This window comes from Pinus tabuliformis, chromosome 5_1 (assembly GCF_031772625.1).
Source record: "Pinus tabuliformis cultivar Carrire ecotype Pingquan chromosome 5_1, CPIR1, whole genome shotgun sequence".
Lineage (NCBI taxonomy): Eukaryota > Viridiplantae > Streptophyta > Pinopsida > Pinales > Pinaceae > Pinus > Pinus tabuliformis.
Window position 1 is genome coordinate 92,353,877 of NC_142305.1, and position 21,383 is coordinate 92,375,259.

Below are 21,383 nucleotides of genomic sequence, written 5' to 3' on the forward strand. Positions count from 1 at the left end.
CTAACTGGTTCCTTTCCTTTATCCTTATAAGAGCATTTTGCAGCATAATGACCTACTCTTCCACAAGCAAAGCATTTGAAAGGTAGCTTACCTCTGAACCTTCCAGAACCTCTTTGAAGATTTCTGACAAAATTTGATTCTTCTTCCTCTTCTTCTGGATCATGGCTTGCTTCATAGTAATCTTCTTTGCCTGATGCTTTAAAAGCAGCCTCCCTTCTGTCTGATGGTCCTCCCTTTCTCATTTCATAAGCAGTTAGAATTCCATGTAGCTGAGACATAGTAAGAACACGGAGATTTTCTTTTTCTTCTATTGCAGATACTTTGGATTCAAACTTGGGGGATAATGATCTTAGAATCTTTTGAACTACTAGAGACTCCTTTACTTCTTCACCCAAATTTTTCATACAATTTACAATCTCATCTACCCGAAGAAAATAATTAGCCACACTTTCATCATTATACATCTTGAGAGTCTCATATTGAATTCTGAGAGTTTGAAGTTTGGCTTGTTTTACCTGTTCATCTCCTTCATAGCTTGTGATCATTTTGTCCCATATTTCTTTTGCTGATTTGAAGTGCATTACCTTCATGAATTCTGTTTGGGATATACTTCCTAATAGAGTACTGACTGCTTTTGCATTTGTTTCATACTTCTTTTTCTCAGCTGGATCTGTAGGAGTAGCTGAAGGAAAAGCATAGCCTGTTTCTACAATGTCCCAAACTTCAGTACCAAGAGATTGAAGATATGCAGTAACTCTTACCTTCCAATAATTGAAGTTTGTCCCATCAAAAACTGGTGGCCTGATTGATGCTTCTCTCTCGTAGTTGCTCATGATGAACGATCTACCTTCAAGCGATCAAGCTTTTCTGAAGGACCTGCTCTGATTCCAATTGTTGGAAATAATACTGAGAGGGGGGGTGAATCAGTATTATCAAGCAATTTACCAAATCTTCCTTATTTGATCTTTTGAATTATTCTTGCATATCAGTACCATAAAATAATGAGCATGAATAAAGAAAATAGACAGTCACACCAAAGAACACAAGATGTAAGGTGGAAACCCAATGCGGGAGAAAACCACCTGCTGCAATATGTCTCTATCTTCTTTCAAGAAATTCTTTTTACAATGATTTTGTACTGGTGCAGTCCTTTACCAGCACGCAGGCTGCAACCTGCAAAGAGCTACAACTCTCTCTCGTTTTCCAGTCTCTCCTGGAAGGGAGCTACAACCCCCTACTTCTTTTCATGAAGAATCAAATGATCAACAAGTATACAACAGATACAGTCCACTACAGATATCAGATCAGTAATTACAGAAATAACCCAGAACACCTTATGAACAGAAATATACAGTCAACAGATCATCTTAAGACAGGGACGCATATTTTCTTTCTGTGACCTGCGACTGGACGCAGTCTACCTTCCACTGTTCAGCGTGCCGACGCACTGTTCCTCTATGCTTTGCTGCGACCGGCGCACCCAGAAACACTATCGCGCTGCGTCTTTTGCTTCAGAGACGCACCCAATAACACAGTCGCGCCGCGTCCTTTGCCTCAGAGACGCACCTGAGCCTTTACTGTACTGCGTCCCGGCGCACTTTCCCTTCACTGAACCTGCGTCCCTTCAGTTATAAAAGATATGAGGACTTCAGAACCAACCCAAACACTCAGATCCACAGATCTGCTCATGCGCCATAGAGATCACAGTCCATTAGAAGATTCGCCTTCATAGATCTGGACTAGATCTCACCAAAAGATATTCAACCAAGATGATACAAAATCCAAATGAACTCCTTTGCTTTATATAGGCAAGCTTCTCCCCAAAACATGGAACAAAACCACGAGCCGACACCATAGAAACACAAAACCGTCGGCTAGATACCACACAAGAAACCCCCACGTGCTTTTCTCTGCCTTGAAATGTGTGCACTGGGCGGACGCACCTCCTGAACGGCTGGCCTGCGTCCCTGGACGCGGGTTCTGTATGGTATACCTGCGGGGACGCACTTTCTGAACATCTTTCCTGCGTCCTTCTTGATTTATCACCTGAATGGGTTTGCCATCAAGGACAACACCTGAATCATAATGCCAACAGGAGCAACAATGTTACCTAGGCAAATGACTTTGGGAGCTATTGACAACTATGAGAGATGTCAAATTGTATTTGAAAATATATTAATTTGACCTTAAGGCCCTGTTAGAGTCGGTCTAGTAGCCCTCCATCAGCGATCAAAGCTCTTTGCATTTGCAATAGGTAGGTGTCTCATCAGTGTCATTCTTTGCATTCTGTTAGGCATGCCATAACCCTGATGGAGGAGCTGGTGTCTTTGTCCCCCTCTGGGCACTGCTGGATCAGCTTGTTTCAGTCATTAAACTTTGTCAAGGTTACTTGTCTATTGTCTTGAGATCAAATTTTTAGGTCTAGGGTTTTTGGTCAAATTTGTCTTCAAGGTCATGTCTCTGAAGGTCAATAAGTGCCCAGCAAGCCAGAGGGATGATTTTCAAAGTGTTTCTTCGAAAGATTCTATCTTGTACAGTTAATTTTCACCTTGGATTTAAAAACCCTATTTTTAAAGCCAAGGTCATTTCTCAAAATTTTGTAAAAATTGTAAAAATTCAAAATGATTCAAAGGACAGCATATAACCCTGGCTCCCTTGCCAAGATCCCTCAGAGCCTATCCCTGCAAAAATTATCAAATAAAAGCATCAAATCAATCAGTTTCAGGACAAAAGGAAACCAAAAAGTCAAGTTTATAAAGTGTCATGGAAAAACATTATAAAGTGGGTTATGACATGAAATTAATTCAAACAAGGCTATAAAAGCCCTAATCTCCCTCTATCAAGCCTCATTATGCATCCAAGTGATAGAGCAACTGATTGCAAGAGAGTTTGAGTGAAGTTTGTGAGTTGGGAAGGCGCGCGACCCGTCGAACCAGGCGCGCGACCCGTCAGGCACCCTCCGCCAGTGTTAATTTACAACGCGCGCGACCCGTCAGAGGCGCGCGACCCATCAGCGCTCTCTCTGCAAAACCGCCAGCAAATTTGCCAAGGAGCCACAAATTGCTAAATTGTGCAAGGTAGGCCCTCCATCATAAAAAATTATTGCTTGTTACAGTTCAAGAAGGTCATGATTATATTTGTAAAGGTCTCCATTTGCAAGTAGAAGTCTCTATTATGCTTTGGCTTGAAGTTGTAAAAATTGCTAGGGTTTATTATGCTGTTTTGAGGTATCCCATTGTTCTCATTTTTTCCACCTCCCATTACATTTTCCTTATCATTTTATGTAAATTTCCCTTCCAAATTTGTTAAAGAGCCCTAAACCCTACCCTTCTTCCCAAGAAATCAAAAGAAAAATTAAACCCTAGCCCTTCCTCCCATATCATTATTGTAAATAAATTTGGAAAATAATGTATATGCAATAATCCTTTCCCTAAACTCCCTGTTTCATTATTATTCCCAGTTTCCCTTTAAAATATCCCTTCCCTAACATTTCCCTTGTGCTCCTTGTCCCCTTGAAACAACATTTTAATCAGCAGTTTGCAAAGCAGAAACAGCAGTACATTTCAGCCACTTTGCTCCTAAAACAATGTCAGAAACCGAAACCAATTATGAGCAAAGTGATGACCATGCATTAGCTTCAGAGTTTGAGGAACAGAGGAGGCCTCACAAGGGTGGAAAGGGCGGTCATCATAGGAGAGAGGAGCCCACCTCTTTGACCGATTTGTAGGCTTGTCCAATGGCAGTATCATGTTTCCGTTATATGTCTTGTTATGAGTTTTGTGAGAGGATCTCTCGGATTCAGCATCACAGGGAGTTGGCTCGCTTATTTGTTTTGCATTTGCATGATGGACATGTGAACCTTGCTGGGGTGGATTTTACATTGACACCCGAGATGATTGCTCAAGCCACAGGGATATCGAATGTCGGAGAGGTGTGGAACAAGCGCAGGATGTTGGACAGTGTTCAGTTTGAGCCTTTCATTAGACCTGCATTCATGAGACATTTGATGGGTGTATTTCCCTTCAGATTTTTGAGGAGTGAGTATGCTCCCATGATGAGGCTTATCATGCTCTTCTTCACCTGTGAGGGCAGATTTTCACAGATATAGTACCATATTCGCCTGATGATGCATTTCACACGGGTACGGATGATGAACATCCCTGTTTTCATGTGCCAGAACATTGAGAGGATGGTGCCCTTGATGCAGAGGAAGAGCCCAGCACAGCAGTATAGGAACCTCTATCATTACGGTTTGATTCAGCTTGTGGTCAGACATCAGTTGGCTCGGCAGGGCATCACATGGGAGGAGTTCATCTCTCGTGAGTTCTTTACAGCACCACCACCACATCCGGAGATTTTTCATGAGGAGGGAGGACCATCACAGTAGCATGATATCCCCGGGACTAGCCATGTCAGCTCTTCTCCATTGGTCACTTATCAGAGAGGCCACACGGCCTTATTTGCAGCAGCTAGGCGAGTATTTTCTCCACACCAGGTGGAAGGGGTCTCACCTTCTTCATCAGCACCACGAGTGTTATCTCCACACCAGGTAGAAGGGGCCTCGTCTTCGACAGCAGCACAGGTATCAGAGAGGGGAAAATAGCCCAGGATTGATGAGGGGCCATCAGGTGTTCCAGATATAGAGCTTGTTGACCTTGATGTCAGTTCTCCTAGCCTAGAGTCAAATGAGATCATTCAGCACCTTAGAGCTGAAAATGATGCATTACAGAAGAGATTAGAAGGGGCACAATGGACAATCTCATATCTAGAACAGTGCAACAAGCAGTTGGAGGATGAGCAAACTCTTGATGAGTTGTGGAGGATTCGTAGTGACAGCAACTTGAATCGAAGAAGACCCGGTGATTTAGTGCCAGTTGAGCGAGAGGCTATGCTTATCCGGCTCAATGCTCATTTAGAGAGGTTGTTGGCTAAGGCTAACCAAGATAAGAAATTGCTGAGAAACATGAAGAATCATTATTGGGCACAGATGCACGTGTGCAAGGCAAAGATGAAGGTGGTGCTCCAAAGGCGGTTGGTCAAAGCACAAAAACGGAGAAAAAGGCCCGATCCCCTCCACATCTTGGTCGAGGCTTCCTTGAAGGAGCATGGCACTAAATAGCTCAGCCCCAGCACAAATTCCAAGAAATTTTGAGCATTTTGGGTGATTTTTGGTTTTTAAGGCAAAAAACAGGTTTTTCCGCTTGACGGGTCTCACCCCCCGCGCGACCCTTTCACTTTGCAACTCTATTTTCAAAAAACTCAGCATTTCTTGATTTTTCATGAAACGTTACACATGCTCACCCATTGCCAAGAGATTTTATGAAGTTTTGGGCCTCCAGAAAGTAATAAAACAAGCAAAAAATGACTTTCTGCCACATTTTTGACACACAGAAAGCAGGCTTGGGAGATTGCAATTTTGGAGGGGTAAATGACCACCAAATTCAGAAATTCCACTTGGGTTGGAAAGTATACATCCATACCTTTCCCACAAGCCTACTCTTTCCCCATTTGGACACCGGGAAGTGCCCCAAAAGTGCTCTCAAAGGCGCGCGACCCGTTCAGGAATGGCGTGCGACCCATCAGGCAAATTGCTCAGGATTTCAGCCTACAGCTCAGCAAAACGCAGTTTTGACTATGTTTGACTTTTTGGAGTTGATTTTTATCCTCCTTGTTGTAAATGATGTAATTTTATGACACTTTTACACTTATGTATCTCTTCTAGAAGATTCATTCATGAGATAGGTGAAAATTAAATGAATGAACTGGTTTCCTAGCTTATAGAGGCAAGTTGTTTTGACTGCCTAGTTTTCAGTGCTTAGTTTAGAATTGGTTGAAACAGCTCCTAGGATAATGAGCTCAACCCCTAGAGGCAGGGAAATATGTTACATGATCTATATTATGTACTCTCTTGCTCATTTTCATGGTTGGACTCTTGAGGGAGAAGCTATTATTGTATTACTTACTGTATCTCTGCAATTTTTGGCAAAGGAAGACCAGGGTTTTGCAGTCCTTTTTGGGATTCTTGTGGACACATGTATTGATGGTGTGTTTCTCTTTGTACTTGTAAGTGTGTTATGTGAATCATTTCCTTACTTTTCCTTCTGCAAATTAGGCAAATGAAGTGTTAAAGTAGAATTCATGACTGTCATGCTCTGCTTTTAAGTTTGCTTAATATCAATTTTTTCAACTGTTTAAGGGGAATTCAAGGTTATTTCTTGCTCTCCTTAACTCCTCACCAGTCATTCTCATCCATCCATCTCTATTAAAGGCATCAATATTGTTTCCTACCTCGCCCCAAAGAACTCCCTGCGAAAACTGTGTCCAATCCCCGCACCCGAAATTGCCATTCCCCAATTTTCCACCAAAACTTTAAAAATCCCAAATTAAACCTCTTGATCAGTTTACTAGCCTAAAATCAGTGTTTCCCTATTTTTCATCTTGCCCATTGAAGATCTTTACTGAGATAGACCGGAGAGAGCCCTCTCCTGCCCCGTAGGGCTAGCTACGAGGCTAAGTGGTTTGATGTTGCCTTGAAGTTTACCTTTCTCAGCCTGAGGTGAAATTTCAAGTGCTAACAGGCCCTATCCACAATATGAAAAGAGTACATTTGATCACTATGACTATTGGACACTAACACCAACTAAGTGTGTCTCCATCAAAAGATGAACTAGAGCATGCAAGCATGCATCCCTTCCTTGAGATATGTGTCCTCTAGTTAAGATGTGAATTTCTCATGCGTATGTATTCTTATTGACTAAGGAAATGCACTCTCTTAGTAAGAATAGACCATGCATGCTAAAAATAACAAAAGAAAACCTATAATAATAGAAAAACTCTATTAAAAACTGAAATTGTTAAATTTGAAACAACATCTAAACTAGAATTAATTGAACATGTGAGATGCGTGCCCTTATCATGCATGCACTCTCTTCCAAACAATAGTCTATTTCACTATCTCTTGTGGAATGCATGTACCCATGGCCGAGAAATAATCGGTATCAGTGTCTCCTTCAATTTCATTCAAATTGTTCATCACTAATGTAAGGAAAGGGTGAAGGTGCCATATCCGTTGTCTTCTCTACTGCTCCATCATTGGGAGGATCACTAGCTTAGCAACATGTAAAAAAATTAACAGACACATTAGACATATATCATAGAGGTATTAGTAATGTGATGCATGTATGTTATGGAGCAAGGAAGCTTGGGATCGGGAGTAGAAGCAGGGGCCAAGAGAAGAAGCGGGAAGTGGGAGTGGAGCAGGAGCAAGCAGTGACATTTATAAAAGCTCCTAAGTTGGGAGTGATTTTGGGAGTGAATTTTATATCATATCTATATATATATATATATATATATATATATATATATATATATATATATATATATATATATATATATACATTTTAATGCATATATGTCAACAAAAGCTTATAGAATGGTGAATTTGTGAGAGAAAAACATAAAAACATGGATTACTAGTTGCAAATTAGGGTTTTTGTCAAAAGTGAAGTCAACCATAAGTCCACGAATTACAAGTTCTCATTTATATAGCACAAAAGGGTGCACATAACCAAAATAAAATTGAGTGAAATGCATATCTTAACTGAAATACATAAAAAAAAAAAGGCTCTGGATGGCCTCTAACATCTAAAAAAATATTTCTACAACAAATACCTACATATCATCAAAAGCATTGTGTATCTTGGGATCTTTGTCATTAATACCACCCTTTAATCATTAACATAAGATAGAAAAACCATAGCATGTCAAGTCAAGAATTTTTTGAGTGACAAGTAAATTTTTAGTAGGGTCATGATAAAGGAGTTTGACAACCAATGTCACTAACATCATGGTACATAGAGGGCTTGGTTCTCTTAATTAAATATGATTTCCATACCCTAGTACATGACAAAATCCAATGGAAACATTGCAACCCTCCCAATCCTAAAATCCTAAGAAACTAATGAGTTTTCTAGACTTTGAGTGAGATCTAAAATTAGACTTTATCCATATGAAATCTAATGAGGTTGGAACCACTCTTAAACATCCTGAGTCATTTCATGGTAATGTTAAAAATTTAAGAATTTAAAGGAGGATGAAAATGAAAGATAAAGGAGAATGTCACTTTTACCTTAAGAATTTAACATTACCATGAATTGCATGTCAATACTAGGGCCATAGGTTTGAATATTAGGTTATTATGGACCTAATATTACCATAGTTTGTTCTTTCTCCCTCCCTCTCTCTATACTCCCACATAATCTTGAACCTTTATTTCTCGAAACCACTTTTTCTTTTTCCTTTGCATGACCAATGTATTGGATAAACATTACCTTATAATAGACATATTTCTATACAACATATAAAAACCCTTTACCCCCTATTTTATGCTCAATATATTATTTCAATTTTTCCTCATTTTCTATGCCCCGATATGAATGCACATGATATGGTATTGCTTTTTTAGTGAAGTCCTCATGCCACCACCACCACATTAATAATTGTTATGTATATTTTGTTAAAGACTAACTATTTCTGATTATTAATAACTATATCAAAAAATAATAGCCATATTATTTTATATTTATATAATTATAATTATTATATTAACATTATATGATATATATTTTTTTTTTATTTTTTTTGTAAGCTTGGTAGTACCTCATTACAGAATTCATAGATCAGTCTATTGAAGAAAAAATGGAGCAAATTGGACATAGATTTTCACTGAGCGCGAATGAGGGTTTGGGATCAACCGCCATGATCCATCCTCTGGATGGATCACATGGCTTCCTAGGTTCTAAAGCTCCTAATCTTTATTGGAGTTCCACAGTGGATGCCAATCTTAGGGCACCAAAATTGACTTTGTTTTGTTGTGCTCGGCTCCACATTCTTCATGGGCCCATTGATGCTGACTCACACGGGATGGAAAGGTCAAAGTGGGATATCTGGAATACATTGGAGAAAAAGATACTGGAATCCCTGTGGTTAAAGGTGAAAACTCTTCTTCCAGAGGATAATGCTTATGACTGGTGCAGCAACTGTGACCCTATTCCCAGCGGTGGCCTCAGTCTTCTGTTTTGCTTCTGACTCATACAAGGCTTACCTGTGTGTGGTTCGAAGGAACAAGCTTTGGTTTATTAGAGCAGTGATGGGGCTGGTCTTTGGGTACCTCACAGGCTCCTTGTCCCAATTGGGGATGGGATAATATCATCACTAGTTACCTTGGCACCAGATTTAAACGTAGTTACTGGTTGTCTAGAAATTTGTCCCCTATTCTTGCCATGCCACATCATTATCTACTCTTCAAGGTCACAACCGGTACATGAGGTGTATTTTGGCATTGATGGGTTGGGCCTGGTTCCAACTTGCACCAACATTCGCCCCACAAGATCCTCGGTGCCATTTGGGCATCCTGATAGAGAGTTGTTTATGGGTGACAAGTGGGATTAGGACTCTCGGTACCTAGTAAATCCTCTCCATTTTTAGATTTTTATTAAAAACCCTACTGGGATTTCCTTATTATTATGGGTAAATAAATCAGACAGAGTGAAACAACTGAAGCACAACATCTCGCTAAAAGTCGAATACCCTGCACAAATACAAAATTTGATATTTGGGGCAGAGCATTACAGGATAATCGGTCATTAAAGGATTACCATATAATATAAGCATCCTCCATTACCCTCAACCTGAGACTTTGAGGAGGTATTGGAACAGCAAGTAAAACAAATAATGTGGGAGGTAGTTATGGGAGTAGTACTTCAAAAAACATAGAAACCCAACAGAAGCAAATGAATGGAGGAGTCTCCTTCAAGAACATCCTATAAGGGAAAAGAGTTGCTACAGAACCAAAAAAGTATGTTGGTACCTCCCCTAGCCTGTACATTGTGAAGCAACTAAACTCCATTCCAGAATTTAAAAATTATAGAAAACACAGAAATAGATGAGCACTGTGCTACTTTTGAATCACAAGCATTTATTTTCCATTTTAACTTCTTCTGGCCAAAACCTGTTGAGTTGTTCTTTCTGCAAATGGAAATAAATATATCATGACATTTATTGATGATTACACCAGAATGTGTTGGGTTTACTTATTGAAGAACAAATCTGATGCTTTTCAAACATTCAAGAATTTTCATAAGTGGATTGAAAATGATGCACAATCTCATATTGGGTCTATTCGCACTGATAATGGAAAAGAATATACATCAAATGAATTTGAACACTATCTTCACCAACATGGGATTAAACATCAAACAACTGTGCCTTATAATCCTCAACAGAATGGTGTAGCTGAAAGAATGAACAGAACAATTTTGAATATGGTACGATCCATGCTTTTCTTCAAAAATGTAAAGACAATGTTTTGGGTTGATGCTGTTCTATGTGCTGCATATATAAAGAATAGATGTCCATCTAGTGCTATAAGAAACAAGACTCCTTATGAATTGTGGTATGGACATGTTCCTTCGGTAAAACATCTCAGGATATTTGGTTCTACCTGTTATGCTTTAATACCAAAGGTACATAGAAACAAACTTGGTGCTAGAAGTCGTAAGTGTATCTTCCTGGGGTATTCAAACACATCTAAAGCATACCGCCTCTATGATAAAGTAAATAAAAAGTTTGTTTTATCTAGAGATGTCATTTTACTTGAATCATCCAAATCTGACAGTGTTGTTGAGCGGCAACTTGATCGCTTGGATAAATTCACAAAACCGAAATCATTTCAAGAGTTTGATAATCAGATTCCACATCTTGAAGGGGGGATTCCTATACTAGATCAACATGTGGAATCTTCTTCTGAAGAACAATCTCCCATGCATGACACTCCAACAACGAATGATGCTTTAAGTGATGTAATTGATAGAATTGGGAGACTTAATCTTGATTCAGTCCCAACTCAATCAATAGAACAGCCTGGACCATCTCAGAAAGGTCCCCCAAAGTGGCTGACAAAGACACTTGAAAGTGTTCATCCTGATGAAATTGGAAAAACAAGAACCAGACATACAAACCGACAAGATGGAGGTGATGTAGATAACTCTAATTCACCTGTTGATATGGATGTTACTTATGATTGTGAATTGAACTTGTCTACAGATTTTGAACCAACTTCCTTCAAAGAAGTTGCTTCTCATGATGAATGGAAAGAAGCGATGCAGAAGGAGTATGATGCCCTCATAAAGAATGGCACTTGGAAGCTGGTTGATCCTCCATTTGGAACCAAACCAATTGGCTGCAAGTGGGTCTACAAGAACAAGTACAAAGCTGATGGCTCACTTGACAAGCACAAAGCTAGGCTTGTGGCAAAAGGTTTTTCACAGAAGGAAGGGGTCAATTATGAGGAAACGTTTTCCCCCACAGCAAAATGGGCCACCATCCGGACACTCTTTGCACTAGCTGCTCAGAACGGTTGGAAAGTCCATCAAATGGATGTAAAAACTGCATTCTTGAATGGAGATCTAAAAGAGAATGTTTTTATGTCCCATCCTGAAGGATTTGCTGTGAAAGGACATGAACATAAAGTATGCAAACTTGTGAAGTCCATGTATGGCCTCAAACAAGCACCACGAGCCTGGTATGAAAAACTAACTGAGCATCTTCTGAAACTCAACTTCAATCATTTTGATCTTGATGATGCAACTTTATTTGTCAAGAAAGTTGGCAAAACAGTTGTATATCTTGTGGTATATGTAGATGATATTTTAATGACAAGGAACAATGAAAGCTATATTGCATCCATAAAGAAAGAATTAGGAAAATTTTTTGAAATGCCTGATTTGGGCTATGTTCATTACTATCTTGGCATTGAAGTAACCCAACATCCAAAGTCCATATTTCTTTCTCAAAAGAAATACATTGGAGATTTGTTAAACAGATTTGGCATGACATAGTGCAATCCCCTTTCTACTCCAATGGAACAAAACTTGAAGCTCACATCTATTGAAGGAAAGGAATTTGAGGATGCAACAAAGTATAGACAGCTTGTAAGAAGTCTCATCTACCTCACTACTACCAGACCAGAAATTTCATTTGTTGTTGGAATCCTCTCCAGGTTTATGCAAAAGCCTTGTGAGGGACATTGGTATGCTGCAAAAAGAGTTCTAAGGTACTTGAAGGGAACTCAAGACCTTGGAATCAAGTATACACAGGTGGACGACTTCAACTTGATTGGATACTCTGATTCAAACTTCGATGGAGACAAAGAAACTGGGGTATCTACTTCAGGATATGCTATGAGTCTTGGATCAGGAGCTGTCTCCTGGAGATCACGCAAACAATCAGTACCAGCAGATTCCACAATAGAAGCAGAATATGTGGCAGCAGCTGAAGCAACGAAATAAATTGTGTGGCTCAGGAAAATTCTTGAAGATTTGCAGGTAAAACAAATACAATCAACTCCACTCATGATTGATAACACATCTGCAATAAAGTTGGCCAAGAACCCAAAGTTCCATGATCGTACTAAGCACATCAATACTAAATATAATCTGATCCGACATCATGTTGAGGCCAAAACAATCCATCTCTGTCATTGTTCCACAAACGAGCAAATTGCAGACATCTTCACCAAAGCGCTTGGAAGAGAAAAGCTTGAAAGATTCAGAATGATGCTTGGACTCACCAACATCCCTTCAGATTAAGGGGGGAATGTTGACACCTAATCCGAAACGGATGGGTGAACTGGACAGTCATCTAGAAGATGAATTGATCCATCATATGTATGTATATAAATAATATGTTAGCTAATGAATAAAATCATCAATTCTTTCCTCCGCTCATTCTGGAGTTACCCTGGCCTGACAAGTTTGATTTTGTATATTTCTGCTTATCATCAGTCATGGACTTGATGATACTATGTTTCTCAACAAATGAAACATGAAATTTTGTTTTCACTAATAAGTTTACGCTTTTTTCGTAGAGAAAAAAAAAATAAAGAGAAAAAAAGCTTGGTAGTACCTCCTTTTTCTGTTATTTTAATAGCAAGTTATAACCAGTTTTAAACTTATTTAGGTGACCTCAACTTGCCCAGTGGAAAACCAAGTATGTTGGCCACCTAACAGCATGGTATACCATCCAAAAACAATAAGTTTTAAGTCTTTCTAACCACGCAATTGATGATTGTATGTCTATGTTTATCCTACCATCTACTTTCCTAATGGAATAATTGTCTATACATTGAAAAGTAAAAGGTATCCGCATACTTGTAAACAACATCAAAAACTTTAGAAAGAGACATCATAGTAACTATATGCTTCCTCAGTTGAAGAAGATTCCACTGGTGTCGAGTCTTTTGTAGTAGATCCCAGGAATTTTTTCAAAGAAAGGATGCAAGGTAGGTGGTTTTCTATGTGCTGAAGGCATCCATCCTGCTTGTACATTTGGAACTGGAGTTTCTACAAGTATTGATTTTAGTTCGGGAAACGCTGCACTATGGTGGCCATGCTTATAGATATATGTTCCAGGGCCTTGCCCAGAATCCCTTTCATAGACCAGTATAGAAATAATGTATGTTTAAATTAGGTTATGTAGCCTCGAGTATGCCCAGGATTGGGCACCAAGATCCACCAATTCTCAGCATCAATTTCCATTAAACATGCCTGGTGTTTCAGATCTGCTTCCCATTCCTCAATCAATTGTCTTATTTCTGTAGAAATTTTGAATAATATGACACATATTCAATGGAGATTATCTTGATCATGTACTATTACGGAATACATACACAATACATAATCTCCTCTACGTTGATCATCAATTTACAGAAGCAGAAACATTCACAGGTGCACATAGAAGCATCAATCAAACTCATTAACACAGTATGTATCCCAGGGAAAGCATCTCGCTAAAAACCCCAACTATCTGTATATTATATTGATTGAATCATGTAACATTACAAATTACAATGCTTATCACAAGAAATCCAGTACCAGCTCCACCTGTTACACACAATACAACTCAGATCTGATCTCCAAATCTATTCCACTGCTTGCCTGCCTCCACAGCTCAATACCTGCTCAAGAATGAATGAGAATGGTTTACCAAACTTGTATTTCACCTCCAAAGAATCACTCACACTGTGTTAGACATGAGCAGAGGCTATAATACTGGGCAAATACATGAGCAAACTCATTGGCATACTCAATCCCTTGATTGTGCAAATCCTCATGCACAACTATAGTCACAACTGATAGCAATCTGATCCTCTAACACTTGTCCCTGTTGAACTGAACATGCACTGACATGCAACTGAGTTAAATGATGTATTCTATAGTTGTATTATGAGTTAATAATTAGTTTAATAACTCATCATTAGTCTATTTGCAGTTATACTAATTACAACTAGTTTAACCAAGTCAAACTGAACACAACTCCATCAACTCCACAATCAACTCCACCAAACTCAAATGATTGAGTTCTAACTGAAGTCATGCATGCAACAACTCAACTGACTCATAAGAAAAGTGTACTTCCTTCTAACAGCTGCATGGGCCACATCTGTAGCTCAAACTGAAGTGCTCCAAGAGAATAATATCAAGTTTATAGTCCAAATATTATTATGAGACAGTAATATTTGACTTTTCTATTTTGGACATCCAGTCTAAAAATAGACTTTGATCACTCCTTCTGTGATCACTCCTGTTGTGGTCACTCCTACTTTGATCACTCCTGTTGTGGTCACTCCTGCTGTGATCATCCCTGCTGTGGTCACTCCTGCTGTGATTATCCCTGCTGGGATCCAAAAATAGAACTTGCGCCATAATTTGCATGCGGGCCCACTTAGTGAAGGCGACTCTTTTCACTAAGCTCCATCATCTTGTTGCAATCTCAACACTCCCTCTCGACAAGATATGGATTATCAGCAACCCCTATCCTGCCTCAGTGGTACTCGAATTTGCTCCTAGCGAGAGCCTTCGTCAAATATCATCATCCTGATCCTTCGTTGGAATGTATGAAAGCAACATGATCCTCTGCTGCACACAATCTCTGATATGATGGTACCTGTTGTCAAAATGCTTAGATCTATCATGAAATACAGGATTAGCCGAGAGTTTAATGCAACTCTAGTTATCACAGTAAATCACAGTAGGATCCAAATGAGAACCGAACAAACCAACCAGGATATTCCTCATCCATATAGCTTCGCATGCAACCAAACTTGCTGCCATATACTCGGCCTCCGCTGAACTGAGTGCCACGGATCTCTACTTCCTACTTTACCCAGAAACTGTTGTCAATCCAATACTGAAGACCCCTCCTGATGTGCTCTTTCTGTCCGTTGGGCTCCCTGCCCAATCTGCATCTGTGAAGCCACATAGCTTCACCTCATCCTCCTGTCTGTACCACAAACCATATCCCGATGTGCCTCTCAAATAACGCAATACATGCTTGCCCGCCTTCCAGAAGAGCTTGGTAGGCTTAACCATAGCTTGTGAAAGTTGGTTAACTGCATAGCATATATCAGGTCGTGTATTGACCAAATACATCAGCGACCCCACCAACTGTCGATAAACAGTGGTGTCATGTGGAAAGAGTCAATTTTGCGGACAAAACTGACCTCCCTAGAAGCTAAGGCTTTCTAGTGAAAAACAACACAATCAAGCACTATCTTTCCCTAAATATGCATTTAAAATACAAGCAACCAGATGTTTGAAGCATACCTTTAGTCCAACGATGTTTGTAGCAGCCAAGCCTCTCCGATCCAGATGAGCTCCTCCTTCTCTTTGAAACTTGCATTCACTAATAAGCAAACAATTACATAGCACCTGAATAACGCATATAATAAAACATATTCATCATAAAGACCAAGGAGTATATGAAACAAATTATATATAACAACTTGTTGAGAAAAATGAACTTAATTGTATTAATTGGAAACAAAAGAAACCATTACAACCAATGCCTTGGTGTTGTGCAGGTCCCTCCCAAGGTCCAGCAAGAGTTCTCCTTTACTTTGATCAGCTCACCCACTTCCAAATGAAGCTAAGAAAGGATGGGAATCTCTCCTCTCAAGCTCTATAAGGGAGTCCTAATTTCAGCAGCATCTACCCTTAGGAATGTTCAGCTTTCCACCTCCCCCCCCTCTGGCCCAATGCCTGTATTTATAATGCTTTGAAGGAAGTTAATCAGGTCCACCATCAATGGGATAAGCCCCTCTTTCAATAGGATAGCTCCCCTCTTGATGGGATAAGTTCCTCTTTCATAGGGATGCATGACCCATCTGGAGGCGCTCAATACGCGTCAAAACATCGTCTAGAATGCTCTAGAATCGACCACAAGTAACTTTTTTGAAGTAAAACTCGTGCATTTTGACCTTTACAGGAGTACGCACCCACCCCTTTACAGACAGAGCGTACAAGTACGCAGGTATTGTGAACTTGAGGTGCGTACACGCAGGTAAGGGTAAGAGAAACTGCGTAACCAGAGTTAATTGAATTTTTAAGGACTTTCTCTCTTTCTTGGAGTTTGACATGAGGAGCAGAGGTATAAGACTTGCCAAGGAGGATAGTATGATAGTTGTTGGAGCCATACTGACTGCAAATAGTCATGGTGACAAATTTTAGTGTAACAGATTGCCCCCTAAAGTGCGAAGCCTGTAGTAGATTAGGGTTTCATATCATCTAGGAAGGGTGAAGTACTTTATCATTTCAAGGATTATCTTGTGGAAAGCCCAGTCGGAACCTGCCAATATTCAACACAAAATACATATATAAGATCATATCATCGCTGAGGTAGGCATTCCCATACTCAGATTGAAAACTTTAACTAACAAACTAACTACTGCTCTGATATAGGAATGATTTCGTAGTACATCATAATGATAGACTCATGTAGACACAGTATAGATGCAACCATCTGTTTATGATTAGTCTACTATATAATGAATACAAAACTCCTTGCAGCCTGGATGGTGGAAACTAGATCCGGGGTCTTCATTTCTATTTCCCGAAATAGTACGATTCTATCCATGCGAATAAATGAGTTGATGTCGAACATGGAAGAAACCACTTGATTACCAGTCGATGATGTAAACTGTTAACAAGTGTGAGAGAGACCACCAGTGATGTCAATGGTTCTCAAAGTATCCAGTACAATCCATGAGATGTGAATGAATGTGTTGATGTCGAACATATCACGGAATCCTTCGATCGAAAGTCAATGATGTAAATCGTCGTCAAAGGCGAAAAACCTGCCATTGATGCATGCAGATTTCAAGGTACTGACGATTTCTAGGTCATCTTTCTAGATAATGTGCTGATGTTGATAGAAAGCGACCCGTTGCAGGCAAACCCACAACACGAAATCATAGATCAAGTTGAAGAAATGTAGCTGTAAGGACTAACTCAGGGATGGTCAAGATGGATGACGGGTAATTTGCAGATGAATGGTTTATTTGCAGTGACCTCTTGAACACATAACGACACAAGATATGGCTTGGTAAGAATTGACCCAAAGTTAATACCCAGAAACCGGTTGAAGATTTTCAATGTTGTTTGATCAATTGTTAGGCAAAGGATTTCCTAACCCAGGTGAATGAAAAGTGTCGTGTTCAAGACTGGTAATAAGGTTTTTCTGTGACAAAGGATAAAAAATAGGCTCATTTTTCTCTCTTTTCCCCCACCATTTCTGGCAAGTACCTATTTATTTTTTACAAGCTTGAGGAGGATAACATATGCTTGATTATAAGCTCATCCTTCAGATGAGTCCAACTTAGTTTAGATTCGAACCCTAAGAAGGAATGGTCTGTTCCTGTTTCTAATCGAACAGGTCCTTTACTGTGAAATTTTAACAAGTCCAGTATAGGAGAAACTCGGCGTTTTTCAATTTTAGAGTGTCTGAAAAAACTTAAGAAGACTCCAGGGTTGACCTTTTTCGTAAATTTGTGTCTCCCAAGCCCGAAAAAGTATAAAATAATACTTGAGAGAACCGCTTGATCTTTATGACCAAGGATTACTTTCATAATTAGTGTCTTTGACCTAAAAAGTAAAAAGCGATCAAGGACACGTCGTTTTATTTCCAATATCGAATTTGAAACGACAAAAATCCGGCAATCTTTTCATGTTTCTACGGTCAGAAAAGGGCTATAAGAGGACCGTCTTTTAATTCCGTTTTAACGAGTGTAAAAGAAACGCTCGGCAATCTTTTCATGTTTTAGGAGTCAGAAAAGGGCTTAAAGATGACTGATGTTTTTGTTTGTAAAAAATGACAATTTTCCCTGAAAATCCTTTTATCCTGCACAAAAACCAACACATTACTCATACCTGTTTAAAGATAGATAAAAATACTTTGAAAAATACCTTTTCATGGTGAAAAATAAACAAATTTACCATTTATTTACCCAAAAAACCTATAAAAAGGGCTTTTACCAATTCATTTTTACCATTTTACTGCTGAGGAGAGAAAAAGGGCTTTTGGCAAGAAACTTCCCGTGGAAATTGTGGAGAATCCGACCGTCGAAATCGAACGACATCTCTTTCAGGTATTCTACAACATCCTCCTCTTCATTTTCATCCATTTAGAATTTGTTTTTAGGCCCTAGATTTTATTTTTTGGAGGCTTTGGGGTTTCAAGATCCGCCTTTCGGGGTACGCAGGTGCCACACTAGGGCCCTGCGTACCCCAACATTTTCTCAGTTGGGAAAATGCCGGACGTACGCACCTTACCTTAAGGGAACCTGCGTACACACGCTCTGTTCCTAAAGGCGGGGTGCGTACTCCGCGCAAAGGGTTTACAAACCCCAAATTCTCCAATAGGACCAATAATTTTTGATTTGATGGATTCTAATAGATGTTTTCTGGTGTGTAGATTGTTCACCATGCTTGATTGGCGCGAGAGAGAACACCGCCATTAGTCATCAACCGTCCATTGATGCTTTGAAGGCATGCGGCCTTTACAAATACTGGGCCATACCTGGCATGAGGGCCCAAGTGCGCTTTCTAGAGTGGCTGGTAGAAAGATGGAACGTTCAGGACCAGTGCTTTTACATTGGAGGGCACCAGCTCGAGATAGAGCCCTCAGATATCTACTTTCTCACTGGTTTTCCCAAGAGAGGCGAACACTTGACTCTGTTCGGGACTAGGCCGGGTGGCTAGTCCATTGCTAGTCTCCGACTAGAGTGGTGTAACACTCAGTCTCAGGAGAAGGGGATAGATATCAAAACATCCCGCCCTGAACTTATGGTGATTTCTTTTATAGTTACCAGAATTTGTGGGGCTGCCACTTTACACATTGCCACTGGATCCCAGATGCGGATGGCGATTGATTGCTATCGAGGTACCATTTTCAACTGGTGTGATGTTGTGTTGGCCAATTTAAAGGGCCAACTGACTAGAGCCAAAAACGGACAGCTAAAGACTTTTGGTTATGGGCCTTTAGTTGTGAGTTTTGGCTTAGAGAGGGTTCTGATGCTGATCCCACAGCAGCTCACTGTTGAGGTTGGGCTTTCCCGAGAGCCCAAATTGATGCGATGGGTTGCGGTTATGGACCGTCATCCTGATGAGGGCACGAAGGTTGTCCGATTCACTCCGTAGTACTTTCACTGGTTAGAGGACCAGGTCTTTTCTATACAGGATTTTCCTTATGCCGGAGTTGATTTTCGTGGAGATCCGGACATGGTTCTTCCACCGGGAGAACAATGGGATGACACAGGTAATTCATTTTTCACAAGTTTTTAAACTATCTATTTTTCTTTTGTTTTTTATATCGTCTCAAAATTGACAGTAATAATTTTCAAAATGCAGATGTAGGCCCACGTCGTCCAGCCAATCTCCGGCCTTTCGAGAGGAGACTACCAGTTGCAGCGGCACCGGCCCCATGGGACGAGGCCACAGAGACCTTAGTTGAGTTGGAACAAGTCCTAGAGCATCTAACGGCAGATATACCAGAGACTACTATAGATGATATTCCTATCAGGCTTCAGCGCTATGTAGTTGCAGTCCCAGGACCTTTTAGAAGGTTCTTGTGTAGGGTAGCCCGTGCAGTGGTGTCATATAGAGAGCATCACCAGTGATTGGATGGTCGTTTTTGTAGACACATGTGACATTTTGGTTTTTTGTACTTATCATTTTTGCCGATCATAAGGTGTTTTTCAACCTATGATCGAAGACGATGTATTTTTTGACACACTCCTATCTATATATATCATTATTACCGGCTTATCTGTTGAACATGTGTGATGAAATGTTTTTAAATTTACATGTATGATTATTGCAAATTTCTATTTAACATTCGAGAAGCAATTGCATCTGCTAATGTATTTAAAGACCTTGGAATATGCTGATATTCAATGTAATCAAATTCACCTTCCAAGAGACGCACTCTCAAAAATAACCTTAATAACACTTGATTTCTAATGGCATACACTCTATTAAGCTGTAATACAATGAGTTCAGAATCCAACCTCACTATCAAACTCCGAATCTCAAATGAAATAGATTCAGACAATAACTCAATCACTGCACTGTACTCGGCAATGTTGTTTGTTGTTTGACCGAGGCTCACCCTATGCATAGAAACTAACTCGTCAGAGGGCGAATAGATAACCCAAGCTGCGGAAGAGATATTCCGTGTACTACGACAAGCACCATCAGCAAACCCAATGTATGTTTGGAGAGGCATCGACATCTGCAATATCAAGAGTAAAACCAAGATAAGCCAGAATAACGACGAAAAACACACTTTCTAAGCTAAGCACACTGTCTAAACTAACAAACACACCAGCTAGAAAGAAAAACTAACCTAACTAAAAATTCTCCATACCCATCATTTAAGCATAATACCTCTTCAGGTAAAGTCCATTTCTGGGTTTACCCAAAGAGTCCCCGTCAAAGTCTACCTACTCATAGGCCCCTTTTGCTAGCTTTCGCTTGACAATATAGGGCCCATGCCACATAGGAACGAATTTTCCAGCACCTAATTTATCATTAGCTTGATCATATAATAGCACTAGGTCTCCTTCCGAAAAATTCCGAGGGGTCACATTTCGATCATACTGAACTTTCATACGTTTTGCGTGAGTCTCGATCGCCAATGCAGCATCACGTCGAGTCTCATCTAATTGAGTTAAGTATAATAAACGCTTCTCCTCTTCAGAAGTAGCTGGAAGTAATTCGATGGCCATTTGAAGTGACGGGATTTCGCATTCAATGGGTAGCACAGCTTCCAAACCATAAACTAGTTGGAAAGGAGTGAACCCTGTTGATGTTTTCACCGATGAATACCAATGATTCGTCGGATCATGATAACTAAAACTTTGTTGATGGACTCAACCAGACCATTCGCTTGTGGATAATAAGGAGTTGAGCTATCGTGACGCAAACCAAGCTGGCCTGTAAGTTCTGTCATCATAACATTTCGAAAATGGCGCCCATGGTCAGTGATTA